Raw genomic sequence first — 7,090 nt, 5'->3', positions numbered from 1 at the left:
ATGCGGTATATTGTAGGTACAAGTACCGGGTAGGTATGGGGTATCGTCTCCACCTACCTTCACAGGTCTGAGCGTGCCTTATATTGTCCGATGGAAGTGGAGGAGGTAGTAATTGACCCTATTTCACCCAGTTACACTCTTGTGAGTGTCGTCAGTTGGTCGTCCTGATAGTTTGTTCGGCTTTCGTATTTTGTCGTTTGATCTTTTTATGAGTATTTGCTTGAGGTTTGTTCAGTTTGTGTGTTTTAGTGTATTTAATTAATTAATTAAATTTATGGAGTTATCTCATAGTTGGTATTTTTAGATTATGTATTTTATGCATTTGGATTATAAATTTAATTAATTAAAAAAAATTATTAAATTAAGTTGCAAGCTGCATGATATTAGAAATATATTTTATTTAAATTTTAGTGAAAAATAAATTATATTAATTTTATTTATTGTTTCCTAGAATTTTAAATAAATAAAAGAATAAAAGAATAAATAAATGAATAAAAGAATTATTTAGAATTAAAGTATTGCTTTAATTTCTTTATTTAAAAAATTAATTAATTTGCATGAGGAAAGAAAAGAAAGAAAAATGATTTTTAATTATTGCATGTTAGCTTATCCTTTGTTAGAAAATTAGAAAAGAAAATAAAATTGCTTTTAATACTAAAATTAAATATTAGGGTTTTTGGAAAAATATATGCAACCTAGAATTTTAGTTTAAAAGGGGAATATGTCTTTATTTTTGGGGAAGGATGGGAAACAGGTCAGGGATTTAGGTGAAGAGAAATTTATTTGGAAGCTTGTTGAAGGATTGATTCTCTTCTACAAATTTCTTCCAGGAAAGCTATACCAGGATGGGTGGCTTAGTTTGATTGTTTGTTTTAAAGAAAACATTTTATTTTTTTCTTCTTTTTGAATGATGTGTGTGTTAAAATTTTTGTCAAATCTAAAAACTTGTATGATTATTTCTTATTATTGGCTAAAGTCCATTCCTGAAGTCAATTTCTAGTTTATGGAAAGAAGTTATTTCCTAGGTGTTTTTAGATTGGGAAAAGTTAATGTGGTAAATTTCGCCAAGATTTTTATTGTGCATGAAAATTGCAAGATTTGGGAGGAATGGGATTTACCAGAGAAAATATTTCCTCTTGTTTGATTTTTGTTTCGATATTTGGCTATGGCAGTCCTTTTTAATATTTGTGTATCTCTATGATATAATTAGTTATTATAGAAATAAAGTTAATCATTAATTAAATTTATTGTGTTATTAAAAGTTAAGGGAAATTATTTTATTATATTATTTTGGAGAAATTATGTATTAATTAATTTCCCTGTAAATAAATTGGATTAGAAATAAATTTTGGTTGAAAATCAATTTATTGGTTTTTTTAGGTTATTGTATTTTTAAAAATTAAAAAATTAAAAAAATATATTAAAAAACAAAATTTAAAAAAAATAATAATCGGTAGCCACTACCGACGGTAGTACGGCTACCGTACGGTAGCAGTACTACCGAAGGTAGTATGCTACCATAAGGTGGCAGTGCTACCTACGGTAGGACCTGCTACTGGCAGTAGCAGTGCTACCGTGCAGGGAGCAGGGGTGTTAATTTATTTCACTATTTCCTAGGTATATTTCATGCAAACCAAAATATGGAGTTTCGGATTTCTGTGTAAGTTTATTAAATTTGATTTTTAAATTAATTTATTATATATATGATATATGTATATTTTTTTTATTATGGGCATTATGTTATTTAATATTATTTTAATACTGTGGAAATTAATTCATATGTTTATATATATATATATATATTTTAATATGATTATAGGTATATGATATATATATATATATATATATATATTTCAGAGTTTGGTTATTTCCAAAAAAGCTTATAATTTTAGATTCTATATTTATGCTTGGAAATACGTTAGGAGATTAATTTTTATGTGATTGTTTAACCTTATTGGACAAATGAGAAAACTGATTTCTTTGTATTAATATAGTTGTATTTTCTTATTTTCTGGAAAATCTTTAATTGCCAATATTTTATGCTTTTGGTTGTTTTAAGAAAAGATTGTCTGTATTAGGATTTTGTGTATATGGTATTTGCAGTCAAGCTTAATTTCGTTGCAATTCTGGTTGAGTTGTCATTATGTCATATGTTATTATATCTCCTTGGTCAAGTGTTGTTGTATAACCCCGTTGATGTGAGCCATTGTGTGTTTTGTCCAAATGGTCAATCTTGGGTTAATGTTTGTGTATCCTTCACCTGTGGTTTGTCAGGATTAGGTATGGCTGCCTGTTTTGTCATAGAGTTCTCGTAGAGAGACTTTTTCTGTTAGTGTCCTATGAGAGAGAGTGTCTTTCGAGCGGGAATCGCACCCGAAGTGGATGGCAGGATAACCCATCGAAAGTCAGTTAATAAGTGATAACCTAATAATTGATTAGGGGGTGGGTAGTTTATAATATTAATTAAGATAATGTGCCTCGCACATGGTTGAGTGCTTTTATAGGCTCAGGATGTGGTGAGAAGGCCTGGAATGGCAAACTTACCACCTTGTCTTCATGAAAGGATTGGTAGGGTCCGCATGAGACTTAGATGGAGTCGGAGGTTCGGGAGAGGTTACCAGGATAACCCAGGATGGGGGTCAGGACCTATGGAGGCCTACCAGGGTAACCACCGTAAGCCATGCGATGACACTCTCTCCTTAGAGTCACTAGTGTTTGTGAGTTGAGTCACATGGATGTTTGCGGAGTCATGTAGTTCTTTCGTACTTGTCTTATTTTGCTTGCTTGAGGGTTTTCTACTATCTCCTAGCACGGTGGGGTGGTTCTATTTTGGGATTACATGGTCGGGTGGTAGTGCCACTTCCCATCGGATGTTCTGGATTGTATCTTCAGGCGAGGAAAGGCTTCGCTGGTGTTTCTTGGTTCGTTGTTCATGTACCAGCTCTTGTTCGTGATCATTGTTCAGTTGAGACCTTGTGGTCATTGTATCAAACTTTTATGTAACCTTGATATTGTAAGTTTTGGATTTCGTGGCATTTTTGGAAGCCATGTATTTATGAATATTGTAATATTATGTCAGTGGAATGTATGTTAATTCAGTTGCTTTGATCTTATGTATAAATGGTTTATGGATAAATAAATGCATTAGAATACTTTGATTCTTTCATTATGGAATTTAGATGTATGTGTAGGTTTAAACTTAAGCATTTAATTTATCTAATTAAATGGACAATTGGATTAACCATGGTGCTAATATAATCTGCGGATTAATCTTCATTGGTAACCCTTAGGAAATCATGTGTTAGACTTCTGTTGTGTTATTAAACGTGCTATTGTAATAATTGATGCACTTAATCTTTAAAAAAAAAAAATTCACCCTTTAGTTGCCTAGTTGTGTTGTTTTCCTTTAGGGTTCCTGGCGGGGCATTGCATTTGGTATTAGAGCCCAAGTTTCAACACTGGGTACTCTGGGTTTGTAGTGAGCCTTTCAATTGACCATCTTGCTTAGGTCTTAATGTTTGTGTTTCTCTTGTTTTATCCTTGCCATAGATCTGAACCGTTTTCTCTTTTAGAGTTCTAGGTCATGGCTAGGAAAGCTAGGGGAGGTGGTCGTACGGGTGGTCACAATAGAGGCAGAGGTGGAGGACGGGGTCGTGGTTCTGACCGTCACAATCCTTCACCACCACCCACTCATGTGAGAGTTGGCTACAGGTGTCCGTGTCTCTGTAGATGCCTTTATTCCCAGTTGTGATTTGGACCTAGGAACCATAGTTACTTCAGTTGACCTTCGAGTCATTCCTTTGGGTTCTTATGGAGTTGTGTTGGGGATGGATTGGCTATCATCTCACAGTGCTCGTGTAGACTGTCGCAAGAAGACAGTGGAGTGTTTAGATGACCTTGGTAGAGAAGTGGAGATTGTTGGAGTTTAGAGACCGATATCCCTACGTATGATTTCCACTATGCAACTTAAGCGGTGCATGTGTAGAGGGTGTCAGCTTTTTGCAATTACTCTTGAGGATGTGGATGAGTCAGAGAGTTGAGAAATCACTCTTGATAGTCACCCTATTCTTCGAGAGTATGTTGATGTGTTTCCATTAGATATTCCTGGTATGCCTCTTAAGCGAGACATAGACTCGCATTGATTTGGTTCCTGGTGCAGAACCTATTTTGACAACTCCTTATCTGATGACTACTCACGAGTTGAGTGAGTTGAAGTTCCAGATAGAGGAATTGTTGGCCAAGGGATTCATTTGTCCTAGTGTTTCTCCTTGGGGTGCGCCTATTATCTTCGTTAAGAAGAAAGATGGTTCTCTTCGGTTATGCATTGATTACCGACAGCTGAATAAGGTAGCCATCCGGAATAGATATCCATTGCCTCGTAAAGATGATCTTTTTTATCAGGTTAAGGGAACCAAGGTGTTCTCTAAGATTGACCTGAAATCTGGATACCATCAGTTGCGCATTCAGGATGCAGACATTCATAAGACAGTGTTTCGTACTCGTTATGGTCACTATGAGTTCACAGTGGTGTCATTTGGGTTGACAAACGTGCCTTCAGTTTTCATGAGCCTCGTGAATGGGGTTTTTCGCACCTACCTAGATCATTTTGTCATTGTATTCTTGGATGACATTCTGATTTATTCTAGAACTATGGAGGAGCATGAGGGTCACTTACGTCAAGTATTGAAATGCTTGAGGGAGAATCAGCTCTATGCCAATTTGGTGAAGTGCGACTTCTTCCAGTCTGAGGTGAACTATCTTGGTCATGTGGTTTCGAGAGAAGGTATATCTGTGGATCCCTCAAAGATCCAAGCCATTGTTGATTGGCCAGCGCCGACCAATGTTTCAGAAGTTAGGAGCTTTATGGGTTTGGTCGGATATTACTGTCACTTTGTTCAGGTCTTTTCCTCGATAGGACACCTGATTACTTCTCTTTAGAGAAAAGGGAAGAAGTTTGTTTGGTTAGAACAGTGTGAGGCAACTTTTCGGACCTTGAAGGAACTCCTTGTCAGTGCTCCGATTTTGGCAGTTCTTGATCCATCTAGAGATTCATGGTATGCACAGATGCCTCTTTGGAAGGTATAGGTGCAGTGCTTATGCAGGATGGACGAGTGGTTGCTTATGAGTCACAAACTCAAGAACCACGAGTTGAACTATCCAGTTCACGATTTAGAGTTGGCAATTGTAGTTCATGCCTTGGTTAGATGGCGGCATTTCCTGTTAGGGCGTCGATTTGAGCTGCATAGTGATCACCGCAGTTTGCAGTATATATTCACGCAGCCAAACTTGAATGCTCGACAGCGGAGATGGATGGAATTCTTCTGCGAGTATGATTTTGAGGTTCATTATATTCAGGGGAAAGAGAATGTGGTGGTAGATGCTTTGAGTCATAGGCGGCATGAAGTTTTAGCATTGTCCCTTGGAGTAGACTTGAGAGAGAGAATTCTTGGAGTTCTTCCTCAGGATACTTGGTATCAGGATGTTAGGGTTGTGATAGAGTCTAGAAGGCCTTTAGAGGGTAGATTTTCTGGATATAACCTTGAGGATGGTGGACTTCTTCGTCACCTTGGATGGATTTATGTACCTCCTTTGGAGGGTCTTCATGTTTTGATAATGACTGAGACCCATCGTGCACCTTATTCGACACATCAAGGTGTCAAGAAGATGCACGCAGATCTTAGATCGAAGTGTTTAGAGTGTCAGAGAGTGAAGGCAGAGCATCAGCACCCAGTAGGGATTTTACAGCCTAATTTGGTACCGGATTGGAAATGGGATATCATTTCCATGGATTTCATTGTTGGGTTGCCTGTCTCTTCGCATCGTCATGATGCTATCATGGTCATAGTTGACAGATTGACAAAGGTTGCTCATTTGTTCCTACTCGAGCTTCCTATATGGAAGCAGTGGTGGCATGAGTCTTCTGGGAAGATGTAGTGAGATTGCATGGGATTCTGAGGCAGATCATCTCTGATAGAGATCATGTCTTTACCTCAGCATTATGGACCTCACTTCAGCATGCTTTGGGGACTCAGTTGAACTTTAGTTCAGCTTATCACCCAGAGACAGATGGACAAACCGAGCAGGTGAATCAGGTATTAGAGGACATGCTTCGCATGTATGTGATGGACCAGCAATCGCGCTGGGAGGACTATATCTATCTAGTGGAGTTTTCTTATAACAATGGATATCATAGCTCCATAGATATGTCCCCCTTCCAGGCATTGTATGGTCATCCTTTCCGCACTCCTTTGAGTTGGGATTGGCTAGAGGACAGGGTGCTTATAGGACCAGATATTCTTCAACAGATGGAGCAGCAGGTAGAGCGAATTCGTGAGCATTTGGTAGCTGCACAGGATAGGCAGAAGAAGTATGCAGATGCTCATAAGGTAGATCATCAGTTTTCTATTGGCGACCATGTGTTCTTGAGAGTGCGTCTGCGGAAGAGTCTGATCCGTTATGGAAAAGGTTCTAAGTTGGCGCCTCGATTTGTTGGCCCTTTTGAGATCCTTGAGAGGATAGGACCTGTTGCCTAACATCTTGGCTTTCCGCCGAGTTTATCCTGCATCCACGATGTCTTTCATGTTTCAGTTCTTCAACCTTATCATCCTGATGTGACACATGTTCTTAATCGGAACTCTTTGCAGGTCAAGGACGAGCAGCTTTCCATGGAGCCCGTACGCATTCTTTGGCATTGGGATTTGATCCTCAGGGGTCACACCATCGACCAGGTAAGGGTCCTATGGGACCCAAATGATGAGACCTCGGCAACTTGGGAGGATGCGGCGAAGATGAGAGAGTTCTATTCTTATTTGTTTTAGGCCTCCAAGAGTAAGCCTAGTTTTGGGGGGGAGAATGTAGTACCCCTTCTTGTTTGAACTCATTAGACTCATATTTTTTTATTATTTGTTTTCAGTGGATACATTACCATGATGTGTTATTCAGACTTATATGACATTATTTCATGCTTTATCTGGATATGACATGCATAATTTATTTGCAGTATTTCAATACTTGTGATTTATGGCATTTTATGGATTATTGCTATGTACTGACACTTTACTTTATCTATGCAATGTGGAATTGTATGTTG

This window comes from Cryptomeria japonica, chromosome 10 (genome assembly GCF_030272615.1).
Source record: "Cryptomeria japonica chromosome 10, Sugi_1.0, whole genome shotgun sequence".
In the NCBI taxonomy this organism is placed as follows: Eukaryota; Viridiplantae; Streptophyta; class Pinopsida; order Cupressales; family Cupressaceae; genus Cryptomeria; species Cryptomeria japonica.
Note: the sequence above shows the minus strand (reverse complement) of the source record.